This window comes from Orcinus orca, chromosome 2 (assembly GCF_937001465.1).
Source record: "Orcinus orca chromosome 2, mOrcOrc1.1, whole genome shotgun sequence".
In the NCBI taxonomy this organism is placed as follows: domain Eukaryota; kingdom Metazoa; phylum Chordata; class Mammalia; order Artiodactyla; family Delphinidae; genus Orcinus; species Orcinus orca.
Genome location: NC_064560.1, coordinates 142,085,562 through 142,102,273, shown reverse-complemented (window position 1 = coordinate 142,102,273; position 16,712 = coordinate 142,085,562). Strand labels below are relative to the sequence as shown.

The 16,712-nt window shown below is 39.9% G+C and overlaps 1 long non-coding RNA gene across 1 annotated transcript; it reads right to left on the bottom strand.

Annotated features, from left to right (window-relative positions):
* Positions 1 to 3,197: 3,197 nt before the first annotated feature.
* LOC125963500 (uncharacterized) lies at positions 3,198 to 13,018 on the bottom strand. The gene is made up of 2 exons (XR_007475535.1): positions 6,225 to 13,018; positions 3,198 to 4,215 (listed from the first exon to the last, which is right to left on the bottom strand). It is a non-coding gene; the product is annotated as an uncharacterized LOC125963500 (long non-coding RNA).
* Between the last annotated feature and the right edge of the window lie 3,694 nt (positions 13,019 to 16,712).

Below are 16,712 nucleotides of genomic sequence, written 5' to 3'. Positions count from 1 at the left end.
GGAAAATGAATCTTTAACCAAATGTCTTTGTTATAATTTATCTCTCCGTATGTATTTGTTCTTAGTTTTCAGATATTTCTTCCTCTTGAGTTTTCCAATGCACTAATTCAGGCAGATCTCCAGAGTGACTCTCCTTAAATTCATCCTCTAAAGTTTTATTTCAGTGATTTTTTTTCTGTTTATACGTATGATGGTTAATTTTATGTGTAAACTTGATTGGCCATGGGGTACTCACATTAAACATTATTTCTGGGGTGTCTATGAGGGTATTTCTGGATGAGATTAGCATTTGAATTGGTGGACTCACTGGATTGCCCTCCCCAGTGTGGAAGGGCATCATCCAATCTGTTGAGGGCCTAAATAGAACAAAAGGTGGAGGAAGGAGGAATTTGCTCCTTTTTTCTAGCTTCACTGTTTGAGCTGAGACATCTCATCTCATCTTCTGCCCTTGAAGTGGAATTTACATCACTGGCTCCTCTGGTTCTCAGGCATTCAAACTCAGACTGGATTACACCACTGGTCTTCTTAGGTCTCCAGCTTGCAGATGGCAGATTGTGGGACTTCTCAGCCTCCAGATGTTATGTTTCTCTGAAGAACTTTGACTGCTACAGATTTGGGTACTGAGAGTGGGATGCTGCCATAACAAATAACTTAAAAAGTTGAAGTGACTTTGCAACTGGTTATTGATAGCAGCTGGAAGGGTTTAGAGGTACATGATAGAAATATGAGCATTAATGGTAATTATGGTGAGGGTTCAGAAAGAAAAGAAGAGAACTGGAGAGAAAACCTCAATCTTCTTAAAGAATATTTAAGTAATCCTGAGCAGAATGTTGGTAGAAATATGGACCATAAAGGCCGTTATGATGAGGTCTCAGATGGAAATGAGGAACATGTTATTGGAAACTGGAGAAAAGGTGATCCTTATTATAAAGTGGCAAAGAACTTGACTGAATTGAGTTCATGTTCTGGTGTTCTGTGGAATGTAGAACTTGCAAGCAACAAAATTGGATATTTAGCTGAGGAGACCTCTATGCAAAGTATTGAAGGAGTGGCCTGGTTCCTCTGGACTGGTTATGATAAAATGTGAGAAGAGAGAAATGATTTGAAGATGGAACTGTTAAGCAAAAAAGAACCAGAACTTAAAGATTTGGAAAATTCTCAGCCTATCTATATTGCAAAATAAGAAAGCATTCCTGGAAAAGAATACTAAAGGTACAGTAAAGTGACTGTTTGATAAGAAGATTTATATGGATATAAACCACAGCCCTCAACAACCATCTCAACAGAAGCCAAATGTTATTCTTCAAGACAAGAAAAGAATAACACCACTCCCCTTCTCCCCCTACTTCCAAGGCACTTCAGATATTATCAGGGCTGCCACTGCCATCACAGGTCCAGGGCAGGGGTAAGCAGAATGGTTTCAAAGGGTGAGGCCACCTCTCTGGTTCAGATAGGCCAGCATGCCCCTGCCCAGTGCCTTAGTAGCAGGACCCTGACAGAGAGCTGCAGCATGGGCAGGGTCACTACACAGAGCCACGGTGTGGGCAGCATACCACCAAGCCATGATGGTGACATTGCCACCCCAGTGAGTCTGGAAGGCAAAGCATCAGGCCAAAGAAGATTATTCTCAAGCCTTAAGGTTTAATAGAATTTGCTGCATTAGGTTTTGTACTTACTTGGCAACTGTCACTCCTTTCTTTTTTTCGACTTCCCCCTTTTGGAATGGGAATGTCTATCCTTTACCTGTCCCACCACTGTATTTTGGAAGCACATAACTTATTTGCTTTCACAGGTTCATAGCTGGAGAAGAATTCTGCCCCTGAATAAATCATACCTCAGTCTCAGTCATAATCTGATTTAGATGATATTTACAGAGACTTCGAACTTCAAACTTTAGAGATGATGATGAAAATGAGTTAAAACTTTTGGGGCTGTTGGAATGGATGGATGTATTTTGCATGTGAGAAGAATATGAGTTTTGGAAGGTCAGGGGCAGGATGTTATAGACTGTATGTTTGTGCTCCTCCAAAATTCATATGTTGAAATCCTAAATCCCAATGTGATGGTATTGGGAGGTGAGGCCTTTGGGAGTGAGGATGGAGCCCTAATGAATGGGATTAGTGCCCTTATAAAAGATATCCCAGAGAGCTCTCTTGCCCCTTCTGCCATGTGAGGACACAGCGAGAAGACAGCCTTCTGTGAACCAGGAAGCAAGTTCTCATCAGACAGGTGCCTTGCTCTTGGACTTTCCAGCCTCCAAACTACAAGAAATAAGTTTTTGTTGTTTAAGCTACCCACCCAGCCTATGATATTTTTATTAAAGCAGCCTGAACTAAGACAGTATGGAATCTTACTTCACTCAGTGAGACAATTTACACTTTAATTTGCTCACAGATTTATAAAAATTTCCACAAAGCAAACCATAAGAAATATTTAAAAGTAAATATACTGTAAGTCACAGTCACTGATAATTCAATAATATAAGAAATAATTTTTAAATGGTTTGAAATATCTTAATGATTTGAAAATTAACTCCTGATCAATGAGAAAAATCATACTCTAGAAATTAATGAAAAGGTAAATACATAAAAATTTATGGAACACAGAAAAAGCCATAATTAGATAAAAATTTATGTCCCTAAATCCTTTCATTATGAATACAAATGAATAAAAGTCCAGAAACATTATGTTTATCCTAAGTTTTGGGGGTTTTTTTTGAAAAAAAGCACAAAATTAACTGAAAGAAAATTTGAGGAGTGAATGGATAAAAATAACAGATATAATCTACCTATAATCTATATCAGATACAGGAAAATAGTAGAAGAATTGATAAATAATTCCAAAAGATGTTGTTTTGAAGACTAACAAGATACAAACAGACACACACACACACACACACACACACACACACACACAACGCTTTACGATCCTGCTTAAAAATGTAAGACAAAACAAATATTAGCAAGACTAGGAACAGAAGAAATGTATGATTTCCTAGAAAATACAAATAAACCAAAGTAAACCAAGTAGAAAACCCAAACTGACTACTTACCAAAGAAGGGATTGGAAAGTTGACTATTACTTTAGATAATAAGACAAACAAAAAACCTTTCAATTTGAGTCCACCTAACTGTTAAGGAACAAATAATTACACTATTATTTAAACTATTCCATACAAAACAAAAGGATAAAATGTGTCTCATTTCATGAAGGCAGCATAACTTTATTACCAAAACTTAATTAAAAAATAAACCCGGGCTTCCCTGGTGGCGCAGTGGTTGAGAGTCCGCCTACCGATGCAGGGGACACGGGTTCGTGCCCCGGTCCGGGAAGATCCCACATGCCGCAGAGCGGCTGGGCCCGTGAGCCATGGCCGCTGAGCCTGCGCATCCGGAGCCTGTGCTCCGCAACGGGAGAGGCCACAACAGTGAGAGGCCCACGTACCACACACACACACAAAAAATACAAAATAAAAAAATAAATAAACCCCAAACTATAAACCATTCTACTTACTTCAGTTACTAAGATTATATTTAAAAATTACCCTAAATCTTATTGACCTAAAGCAACAATATTTTTTTTGTTCATGAACCTGCAATTTGGACAGGGCTTGGACAGGACTGCTCATCTCTGCTCCACTCAGCAACAGCTGGAAGGGCTCAAAGGCTGGGGACTGCAATTATATAAAGCCTCATTCACTAATCTGGTGGTTGATGCTGTCAGATGAGAATCTGGTGCCAGAATACCTACACATGGCTTCAATATGTGGCCTAGGCTTCCTCACACCACAGTGGGTGGCTAGATTCTAAAGGTAAGCATCCTGAGAGAGGCAGGCAGAAGCAGTACCATCTTTTAGAACCTAGCCTTGGAAGTCATACAGTATCACTTCCCCCAATTCTACTAATCCGTGCAAAGTCCAGCCCAAGTTCAAGGACAGGGGAGGTAAACTCAGTCTCTTGATGGGAAGTGGCAAGTTTCTAAAACAGCATGTGGGACCAAAAATATTGCTGAGACCAGTCGTCAAAAATATAACATGCCACAGTCCACCTTCTGGCCACAGCAGTTCACATCCCTCCTACATGCAAAATATACTCATTCCCTCCCACCGATACCCATAACATCAGGCTGAGGTTTGAGGTACAGGTATTGATGAACTTCTTGAGTATAGTGCCTTAAATATAGCCCCTTGAGAAGAGTTCCTCTTGATCTGAAGAGCTGTAAACAAAAAAAGATAAGTTATCTGCCTCCACAAACACGAATACACAAAGGTAGAGCAGGCATAGGATAACACCTACAGACACTCCCATTCCAAAAAGGGGGAAAGGAGACAGCAGTCACTGGTCAATTAAACCCAGCTGGGCACATGCTGCTAGTTCCTCTATTACAGCTTAGTTGTACTGCTCAGGAATGATTCACTGTGGCTCATGGCTTCCCAGCTCTGGGTTGTTGGTTCATGTTAAGTAGCCATGTTCTTAGCATGCTTCCTGTCTATAGAAGGTTGGGATCCAAAGCCCTCTTTTCATTTTGTACTGTCTCTGTGCCTTTCAATCCAAGCTGATATAATCATTTTAAAAACCATGTGGATCAAGAGACTGAGAAGACAAGCCACAGACCAGGGAAAATATTTGTAAAAAACATATCTGATAAAAGATTGTTACCTAAAATATACAAAGAATTCTTTTTTTCTTTTTAAAATGTTATTGGAAAAGCTATCCTTCTGAAAAAGACTTCTTGAAAATAACTATTATTTTTCTTCTCAATGGTATTGTAACTAAGTTATTTCCTCTTCCTTTTCCTCACCTTTGGAAAGAAACCACAGAGCAGAGCCTTTGAGAAGAGAGCAACAGGTGGGCTGCCCATCATGTTGGGAGGGGTTCAATCAAAATATACAAAAAATTCTGAAAACTTAACAGTAAGAAAATGAACAACCCAATTTAAAAATGGGCAGAAGATCTGAACAGACACCTACCAAAGTAGATATACAGACAGCAAATAAGCATATGAAAAGATGTTCAACAGCATCCTTTATCAGGGAAATGCAAATTAAAACAACGAGACACCACTACACACCTACGAGAATGGCCAAAATCCAGAAAACTGACACCACCAAATACTGGTGAGGCTATGGAGTAACACAAGCTCTCATTCATAGATGGTGGGAATGCAAAACAGTGTAGCCACTTTGGAAGACAACTGGCAGTTTCTCACAAAATTATACATATTCTTACAATATGATCCAGCCATCACCCTCCCTAGTATTAACCCAAAGAAGCTGAAGACTTACGTCCTCACAAAAACCTGCATACAGATGTTTATAGCAGCTTTATTCATAACTGCCAAACTTTGGAAATAACCAAGATATCCTTCAGTAGGTGAATGGATAAACCATTCACACAATGGAATATTATTCGGCACTAAAAAGAAATGAGCTATCAAGCCATAAAAAGACATGGAGGAAACTTAAATGCATAAGTGAAAGAAGCCAATCTGAAAAGGTTACACGCTGTATGACTCCAACTATATGACATTCTGGAAAAGGCAAAACTATGGAGGCAGTAAAAAGATGAATGGTTGTTAGGAGTTGGGAGAGGGATGGAGGAATAGGCAGAGCCCAAAGGATTTTTAAGGCCTATAATAGTGGATATATGTCATTATACATTTGTCCAAACCTATAGAATATATACCAAAAGTGAACCCTAATGTAAACTATGAACCAGGCATGATAATGATGTGTCAATGTAGGTTCATCAATTTTACCAAAGGTACTACTCTGGTGTCCGAGAGGGACAAGGGGCTATGTGGGAACTCTCTGTGCTTTCTGTTGCATTTTGTTGTGAACCCAAAACTGCTCTAAAAAATAAAGTCTTTTTTTAACTGTGCAGATTTCTTGTGAATCAATTTATAATCCACTCCATTAGACAAAAATCACACCCATAAATTTCGGTATAGGTCCTTGAGCTCCTATAAGGGTCCTGAGGGACAATTCTCTTAAAATTCTTAGAGGACCTTTTCGTTTAATAGAGAAGATCTGTGAGTCATCTGTGAGAACAGGCATGGCATGTTCTCAAGATCCTTAGAGGGACTATTTGCCTTTCTGAGGCACGACATTAAATCTCCTGCAGCCTTAACTAGGAGTTTTATAATCACTCCCTTGGCTTTGTAGTTAAACCATGTTTTCTCACAATACTCTAGATTTGATCTCTTTCCATAAGACTTTTCTTAACTTGAAAATTGTCTGCCATCTGGAGAAACTGGAAAAATGAGTTTTATTTTCAAACTCAGTAAGTTCTGCTTCCTCTATATTTAACAATTCTTTCCTTAGCTTCTCTTTCTTAGTCCACTTGGACTGCTATTAACGAAATGCCAAAGTTGGTGGCTTATAAACCACAAAAATGTATTTCTCACAGTTCTGAAGGCTGTAAGTCCAAGATCAATGTGCCAGCATGGTTAGGTTCTGGTGAAAGCCCTCTTCCAGGTTACAGACTGCCAACTTCTCACTGTGTTCTCTCATAGTGGAAAGGGTTAGGGAGCTCTGCGGGGTCTCTTTTATAAAAGCAGTAATCCCATTCATGAGGGCTCCACCATTATGACCTAAGCGCCTCCCAAAGGCCCCATCTCCTAGTACCATCACATTCGGCATTAACACTTGAATCTTGGGGGATACAAGCCTTCATACCACAGCACTGTGTCCTATCAATTTTACTATAGGCAGCAAGTAATAGCCAGAAAACACCTTCAAACTCATGCAATTCATCATAACCGTTTTCTACTTTCCACGTTACCATAAGTACAATGTTGCTAAACTTTCTGCTATTACATAACAAGGATCTTTTCTCCAGCTCCCAATGATACTTTTTCACTTTCCTTTAAACATTCACATCCTCCTTGAGAGCCATTAGGTTTCCACTAACAATCTCTTCAAGGTCCTCCACCGTCTGCCCACTGTCTAGTCCTGTCTAGTTTAGCTTCAGCCACTGCTGCATTTTGAGGTTTCTGTTACATGGCACCCCACCTCCAAACACCAAAATCTAACTCAGTTTCTATGACTGCATAACAAACTACTCCAAAATTTAGTGGCTTAAAAGAGCAACAATATTTATTTTGCTCAAGAATTTGCAATTTGGGCAGGCCTTGGTGGGGATAACTCATTTCTGCTCTATTCAAGGGAGACATGAGCAACGAAGAATTATAGATGTTATGATAGATGTTTAGAGTACAGATGACGGGCAAAAAGGAGACAGTGGTTAATTCTACCTGGGAAATCAGAAAAAGTAACCTTTGAACCGAAGTTGGGGGCTGACATGAAGAGGAGCAGGTATTGAACAGTGGGTTATATTTGGAAAACCACAACTATATTGGTATGAATAAGTCCACTGAGGTGGGAAAGCAGGCAGGAAGTGACTGGTGAGAGCTGAGGTGAAAAGCAAGGCTGAGATCAGATGATGTTGCTACAGGAGGAAGCAGGGGGCCTGGGGTCAAATCCGCTTAACGCTGCTACGGGGAATGGCTGCAGCTGAGAACTGCTAGGGACCGTGAAGAACTACAGCCGCTGAAGAGAGGCCCCTACGATAAGAGTCAATCAGAAGAAGCGAGACCAAGAGGTGCTGTCACAGAGAGAGGTTGTCGGAAGGTGCCACTTCAGTGGTACCTGAGAGAAAAGCTACCAGAAAGAAAAGCAAGAGCCAGTAGGTCAGGCTGGGGTTCCCTGCACATTCTGTATTTCTAATTTACCTTTACCTTGGAGAGACAGGTTTTCCCCAGTATCTACTTAACAGGCAGAGATGGTAATGATCATGAGAATTTCAATACAATTTATCTCCAGAACATCTACAGAAACTCAGTGAGGCCTGCAGTTATTTACAAAGGCCAGACTATCTTCTCAGGTTCATGGTGGAGAAAGTATAAACCTGGAAGAGATCTGTATTCTCTCACAGTCATATTCTCTCTCTCTCTCTCTCTCTCTCCCGCTCTCCAGTTTAACCTACTAGATTTCTATATAACTACACATTAATCTCTTATTTCAAGCCCACTAGAAGCCAACAGGATGAACTCTCTATGGAATCCTGACTGTGTATTACATGTTTTCTCCTTGAAATGAAGTTTTATTTAGCAGTGACACTTTCTGGAATAGAATTGAGAACAACATTCAGAGAAAAGATTATTACTCTGTAAAATAAACACTATCTTACCAAGCCTTCCTTTCCTGACAGCCTAACTGCACTCCCGGTGCCTAAGGAGTCATGACGACAACTGAAGACACTGTCAGTTCTTATAGCTCAAGTGGACAGGAATTATAGTGAAAATTTCAAAGAGAATCACTAGTGCAACAACTGTAGCCACTCAGATAAGTAGATATGTATGAAGAATGGAAGTAGAAAAAAATGCCTCTTGTAAACTGACAAACCATGAGCACAACTCCCTGTAGCCTAAATCTCACTTATGCTTGAAAACAAGCTTACATGAAACTTAAATAGAACCTGATCAGATAAAAAAAAACATTTTTTAATATTTAGATTCAGGCAGCTCTAGCAGGAGTTGGGTGGATCTCTATTTTATTGTTTCAACACTGACATGACTCAGTTATTTACTTGTGTTTTCTGATTCTTGCTCCTATAACCAACTGCCTATATCACTGTAACTTCTGTTTAAAAAAAAATCAAAGAAAGAAAGAATCTCATTGACCAGCAAATGACCATTTCCATTATGCAGGCAGTGCATTCATGGCAGCATCTTGTAGGCCCTGGCTGGCTACAGAAGAAGGGATGGACTACTGAGTCCAACAATCACCAATCAGCTGTAGATGAACTGGCAGAGTCACGTGGCACTGCAAAGAGCCACCATTTGCAAGGAACTGCCTAGAACTGCTTTCCTAGCAGGGACTGTGGCCATAACAAGTTCTACACAGATCGGATAGTATCCTCCTTGAGAATCTCCAGGCACTGATGTGCTCTGTTCTCAGCTCTGAGACCTCAGCCCAAAATCAGAGGGAAGAGGAAAAGTCCCATTTATCAACTTACTACATTAGTCTACTTTGAAATTTACATTATCTTTTAATTACTTATTTTAGTAGCTCTATTTAATAGCCTTTTTAAAATGTAAATCTTTAGGTAAAATCTTATAGACAGTTGGGTAGCAGAAATCCTTACATTCTTTTGATGTATGCAGTAGTTTCTTTATCCCAAAATTGTCCCCAGAGAAATCCCAATACCCCCAAAAGACTCCACAGAAAAATAAACAAAAATTTTCCCATTCTATCCAAAAGAAAATAAGTCAAGATAATTTTCCTTTGTTCAGAAAATATTTGAAGGCCTTCTAGTTACAACAGGTACCATTTGGACAAGTAGATTAGAATCTTGTGTAATCTATTCTCGGGAGTGAGCAAATATATTTTGGCTATTGCCGAAAGAACAGACATGCAGAAAAATAAATGCAGTTGTGTTTGGGTAGTGATCTGGGTAGCAGAGGTTGGGGGAAAGGAAGAGAACATTGCAAACTATGACGCCAGCAACCTGCTATAAAGCCTACTCTCCATCATACTGTTTAAAGATTCTTCAAAACGAATCTATTTTCTGCAAAACCTCCCTACGACAGCTTACAGAATTGCAACATTCATTTTGGAGGCAAGTGGTCTAGTGACAAAAAAGGATGTTAAACTTAAGACCTGAAACTATACAACTCCTAGAAGAAAACATAGGGGGATATCTCCTTGACATTGGATATGACAATGATTTTATGATTTTATGGATATGACACCAAAAGCATAAGCAACAAAAGCAAAAATAAATAAATGTGACTATACCAAACTAAACAGCTTCTGCACAGTGAAAGAAAAAATCAACAGAATGAAAAGGCAATCTTCTTTTGCAATTCTATGGAATGCAAGAAAATATTTGCAAACCACATATCCAATAAAGGGTTACTATCCAAAATATACAAGTAACTCATACAACTCAGCAGCAAAAAAAACCCCCAAACAATCCAATTTTAAAATCGGCAGAGAGGGCGCAGTGGTTGGAAGTCCGCCTGCCGATACAGGGGGCGGGGGTTTGTGCCCCAGTCCGGGAGGATCCCACGTGCTGCGGAGCGGCTGGGCCCGTGAGCCATGGCGGCTGAGCCTGCTGTGCTCCGCAGCGGGAGAGGCCACGGCAGTGAGAGGCCCACGTACCGCAAAAAAAAAAAAAAAAAAAACCGGCAGAGAAAGTGAACATTTTTCAAAAGAAGATATATAAATGGCTAACAGGTACATGAAAAGATGCTCAACATCACTAATCATCAGGGAAATTAAGACAACGAGATATCACCTCACATCTGTTAGAATGACTATTATCAAAGAGATAACAAATAACAAGTGTTGGCGAGGATGTGGAGAAAGGGAATCCTCGTGCACTGTTGGAAGGAACATAAACTGGTACATTCACTTTGGAAAACAGTAGGTAGGTTCCTCAAAAAATTGAAACTAGAACCACCATACAATCCAGCAATCACACTTCTGGGTATATATCCAAAGGAAATGAAATCAGGAACCCAAAGAGATACCTGTAAGCCCATGTTCATTGCAGCCGTATTCACAAAAGCCAAGACACAGAAACAACCTAAGTGTTCATCAATGGATGAATAAAGAAAATGTTAAACACACACATATATTATTCAGCCACGAGAAGGAAGAAAATCCTGCCATTTGCTACAAAATGGATGGATCTTGATGGCATTATGTTAAGTGACATAAGTCAGACACAGAGAGACAAATACTGTATGACCTCACTTATATGTGGAATCTGAAAAAAGCCAAACTAACAGAAACAGAGTAGAACAGTGGTTGCCAAGAGCTTAGAGGTGGGGGAAATGGGAAGATGTTGGTAAAAAGTATAAACTTCCAGTTTCAAGATGAATAAGTTCAGGGGATCTAATATACAGCATGGTGACTCTAGCTAACAATACTGTATTATATACTTGAAAGTTATTAAAAGAGTAGATCTTAAACATTCTCACCACACACACAAAAAAATAATAAGGTGATAAAGGTGTTTAGTAACCCTATTGTGGTAGTCACTTCACAATATATATGTGTATCAAATCATCACACTGTATACCTTAACCTTACACAGTGTTATACATCAACTGTATCTCAATAACGCTGGAAGAAAAAAAAGGATGAACATAGAAAAACAGGTGTTTATAATACACAAATAATGAGCAATTTAAAATGTCTACTAATTTTACAAATTTATCAATCTAAGTTAAACCTGTTTACCTCATTAACTAAACATCAATCCATGAGAGTACCATCTTGACTGTAGGTCCTTAAATGTATAAATTCAAAAATATGCCATATTAGAAAGTGCCTGGCTATTCCACACATTGATACATTTCTCAACTCTCAACATTAAGTATTTATTGTAAGCTATGGTAAGAATTGTGATCTTAATCTTAAGAGCCACAAAAAGTTACTGATACTTTTTTAGTAGAAGAGGATGTGACCAGATTTACATTACAAAAGGAAGCCTCCAGTTGTAGTATGGAGAATGAATTTCTGATGTGTTGGAGGTGGGGAGGTTGAAAAAGGTGGATGTGTGATGCTACTGTAAAATATTATTGCAGTGGTACATATGAATAGAATCTTCGACAGTAATCTATGCCCAGATTATGGACTAGTGTGGTAGCAGCAGAAAGAAAAAAGGATGAATTGCCGAGATAAACTGACAGAACTTGACTTGGCATAGCATACGGGGAGCGAGGGTAAGGGAGCTCCTAAAGACAGGTAGTTTCTGGTTAGAAGAAAAAAATATATGGTGATTCCACTTATTAAGAAAAGGGACGCCAGAACAGAACCAGGTTTTAGGAGAACAGATGACTCTGATCTGAGGCATACTGAGTTTGAGAGGGAGCTCAAAGGAGTGTTTGGCACATACTAAAGGAGCAGATATTATTATTATCATAATCATCCTTAATCTCCCACTTTTTGTCACATGTAGGGTCGTATACAAATACTCTTCGTCTTGAGATAGATACGGCTGATGGGGATGTTGTGGCATTGTCTCCTCATGAATTATGGGTCAGATATGAGGATCCCTGAATTTCTTGCCTTGGGGTAAGCTGAAGGAATACAGCTGTATCTCCAAGCACCATCTACCCATGTTGGAGGTAACAGAATCCAATACCCCTAGATGAGGGCTTAGACTTCTTACCACAGTGCTCCCCATCCCACAGCTCTGAGACTTTAGAGTAAAGCCTGCATCTCACCAGACTGTCTTTCCCAAGATTTGGCATCAAAAGTAGAGGATTATCACTTTTTTGCCAGCTCCCTCCCAAAACCCAGCAAGACAAGTAGAGAATCTAGTTACTATTCAAATGTTTTATCTTACTAAGGGAGGAAAAAAGGTTGGCAAAAAAAAAAAAGTATAGAAATCAAAATGTCCTTCTAACTAGGCCTCACTGACCATTTATCATATATCTGAAACAAAAATACACTATCTAAATTCTAAATATAGTATTTTTTCCTTCATTTTTTTCCAAAGGAAGGAAATCATAATAGTCTGTAGGAAATTTTCCAACATACAACCTGTACACATATTTGTCATTTCTTCATCAAGCTGAAATCTTCACAATAGAATCTTAAGAAATCTTTTAAATATTGAGAAATTCACAGAGTTTTTGGCATATATATACACAAATATATACATTGACAAAGACTCTCACATTGACCAAATTTTAATCAAGCTCCTCTGAACCCTCTTCTCAACTAGGCCTCAACCTTTGGCCTTCCACATTAATCTCTGTATCACCCAGTTTTAGCAAGAATCCTGCTAAGTCAGTTTAGCATGAATCTCCCACCTTGGGTATCTAATCACTCTGGCCTGCCTCCAGCAAGAATCCTGTCAGTTGGTTTAACCAGGATCCACCCTATCCCTGATGTTTCCTCTTAGTAATTTTCCATCCACTGATCTCCATTCTGCTCCTTGGCTATAAATGCCCACTTGTCCATGCTGTATTCAGAACTGAGCACAGTTCTATACTTAGGTCTTTTTTCCCCTACAGCAATGGCTCCTGAATAAAATCCATTTTTACCAAGTTCACACACGTGCAGCTCTGGTTTCTTTGACAATATGAAGCTCTATATACAGTGTATATAGACACACACACAGACACACATATAAAGGAAATCATAAAACTTTATTTATAAAAGTAAAAGAATATTTAAGTAAATAGCGTATCATATCAAACCCCAGAGAGGATGGCTAAACATAATTTCCTACCCCTTTTTAAATTAATACCCTTTGCAATATGACTTTGTGGCCCTTCCCATCAAAAGGGTGTATCACATCAAACCCCAGAGAGGATACCTAAACATAATTTCCTACTCCTTTTTGAATTAATACCCATTGCAGCAATATGACTTTGTAGCCCTTCCCATCAAAAGGTGTAGTCTATTCTCCTATTCCTTGAATCTGGGCTGGCTTTATGACTTGTTTTGCCCAAAAGCATCCAACAGAAGGGATGTTGTTAAGTTCTAAGCCAATCCTAAGTCTGTACTTCAAAAGTCCTTGCAATTCTGCTTACCTTGCTTAAGTCCCAGCAACTGTCATGTGAAGAAGTCTAGGTTAGCCTGCTGTGGGATGAGAGAGACACAAGGCTCACTGCCCCCACTGCCTCAGCCAAGAGCTCATCACCCTCATAAAGAATGCTGAAAACATTTTTCGAAAGAAGGACTAGAAAATTAAGGCAGGGGTATGTCCTAGAACATACAGCAAAAAGAAAGAGGAAAATATGGAACAAACAATATAAGAAATGGAATATAAACCTAAAAGATTCAACATCTGAATATCAGATATTCCAGACAGAAAAAAATCAAGAAAATACAGGAGAGGAAATAATCAAATAAATAACAGAAGAAAATTTCAGAGAACTGAAGTAAAATGCAAGTCTTCATATTGAAAAACTATATACCAAGCACTAATCAGATGAATAAAAATAAGATCCTTTTCTAGGTACATTCTTGAGACTTTTGAGCATGAGGTGTATATGAAAAATATTTTAGGGACTTCACTGGTGGTCCAGTGGTTAAGAATCCGTCTTGCAATGCAGGGGATGCTAGTTCAACCCCTGGTCAGGGAACTAAGATCCCACATGCTGCGGGGCAACTAAGCCCGCACGCTGCAACTACTGAGCCTGTGTGCCACAACTAGAGAGCCCACACACCACAACTATAGAGCCCACATGCTCTGGAGCCCACATGCCACAACTAGAGAGCTGCATGCTGCAACTAGAGGGCCCACGCACTGCAACTAATGAGCCCACATGCCACAACTAGAGAGAACCCCATGCACTGCAATGAAGAGCCTGTTCACCAGAATGAAAGATCCCACGTGCCACAATGAAAGATCCCATGTGCTGTAACTAAGACCCAACACAGCCAAAAAATAAATAAATAAATATTTTTAAAAAGAGAAAGAAAAATATTTCAAAAGTTTCCAGAAAGGCAAGAAATAAGCACGTATCAGACTTCTCAGTAACAACACAAAATGCTAGAAGGCAATGTGCCTTGCCTTCAAACTTCTGAGGAAAAATGTTTATAATTTTGAACTTAAAACTCTATACCCACAGCTCCATCAACAATAAAGGTCAAGCAAAAACACTCTCAGACACACAACAGCCCTAAAATTTGTTGTTAAGCAATGTTACGAAGACATCAAGGATGTCGTTCAGTGAAATGAAGTGAGAGACAAAGAAAACATAGGATCTAAGAAACAGAATATCTAATCCAGTAACACAGCAAAGGAAAGATCCAGAATGACAACCATGCAGCAGACCTAGACAGTAACAAATCCCACACTGACAAAAGGCTCTAAAAAACTGTCTCCAAGGGCTTCCCTGGTGGCGCAGTGGTTGAGAGTCCGCCTGCCGATGCAGGGGACACGGGTTCGTGCCCCGGTACGGGAAGATCCCACATGTCGCGGAGCGGCTGGGCCCGTGAGCCATGGCCGCTAAGCCTGCGCGCCCGGAGCCTGTGCTCCGCAATGGGAGAGGCCACAACAGTGATAGGCCCGCGTACTGCAAAATAAAAAAAAAATTAAAAAGAAAAAAACTGTCTCCAAGAAGAAAGTGGATTCTTAAAACCGAGTGTGACAGGCCAGATAATTTTGAGAATATAATGGTCTTATTCTTTTGTCAGTCAGAAGAAAAAAACAGTAATTCTAAACTCTAGAGAAAAAAAAAGCTATATATGAAAGTCAAGATTCAATTATAAAGAAAATTATAGTATATAATTTTGAGAAATTTATGTAGAAGAAAAGACAACCCTCAGAATGGGGGAAAATATTTGCAAATGAAGCAACTGACAAAGGATTAACTGACAAGCAGCTCATGAAGCTCAATATCAAACAAACAACCCAATCCAAAAATGGGCAGAAGACCTAAATAGACATTTCTCCAAAGAAGATATACAGATTGCCAACAAACACATGAATGAATGCTCAACATCACTAATCGTTAGAGAAATGCAAATCAAAACTACAATGAGGGGGCTTCCCTGGTGGCACAGTGGTTGAGAGTTCGCCTGCCGATGCAGGGGACGCGGGTTCGTGCCCCGGTCCGGGAGGATCCCACATGCCGTGGAGTGGCTGGGCCCGTGAGCCATGGCCGCTGAGCCTGTGCGTCCGGAGCCTGTGCTCCACAACGGGAGAGGCCACAACAGTGAGAGGCCCGCGTATCGCAAAAAAAAAAAAAAAAAAAAAAACTACAATGAGGTATCACCTCACACCAGTCAGAATGGCCATCATCAAAAAATCTAGAAACAATAAATGCTGGAGAGGGTGTGGAGAAAAGGGAACCCTACTGCATTGTAGGAGGGAATGTAAATTGATACAGCCACTATGGAGAACAGTATGGAGGGTCCTTAAAAAATTAAAAATAGAACTACCATACAACCCAGCAATCCCACTACTGGGCATATAACATGAGAAAACCATAATTCAAAAAGAGCCATGTGGGCTTCCCTGGTGGCGCAGTGGTTGAGAGTCCACCTGCTAATGCAGGGAACACGGGTTCGTGCCCCGGTCCGGGATGATCCCACATGCCGCGGAGCGGCTAGGTCCGTGAGCCATGGCCGCTAAGCCTGCGCATCCAGAGCCTGTGCTCCACAACAGGAGAGGTCACAACAGTGAGAGGCCCACGTACCGCTAAAAAAAAAAAAAAAAAAAAAAGAGCCATGTACCACAATGTTCACTGCAGCTCTATTTACAATAGCCAGGACATGGAAGCAACCTAAGTGTCCATCGACAGATGAATGGATAAAGAAGACGTGGCACATATATACAGTGGAATATTACTCAGCCATAAAAAAAACAAAATTGAGATATTTGCAGTGAAGTGGATGGACCTAGAGTCTGTCATACAGAGTGAAGTAAGTCAGAAAGAGAAAAACAAATACCGTATGCTAACACAGGTGGATGGACCTAGAGCCTGGCAAACAGTGAAGTAAGAAAGAGAAAAACAAATACCGTATGCTAACACATATATATGGAATCTAAAAAAAAAAAAAAACTGGTTCTGAAGAACCTAGGGGCAGGACAGGAATAAAGACGCAGAGGTAGAGAATGGACTTGAGGACACGGGGAGGGGGAAGGGTAAGCTGTGAGAAAGTGAGAGAGTGGCATGGACATATATACACTACCAAACATAAAATAGATAGCTAGTGGGAAGCAGCTGCATAGCAC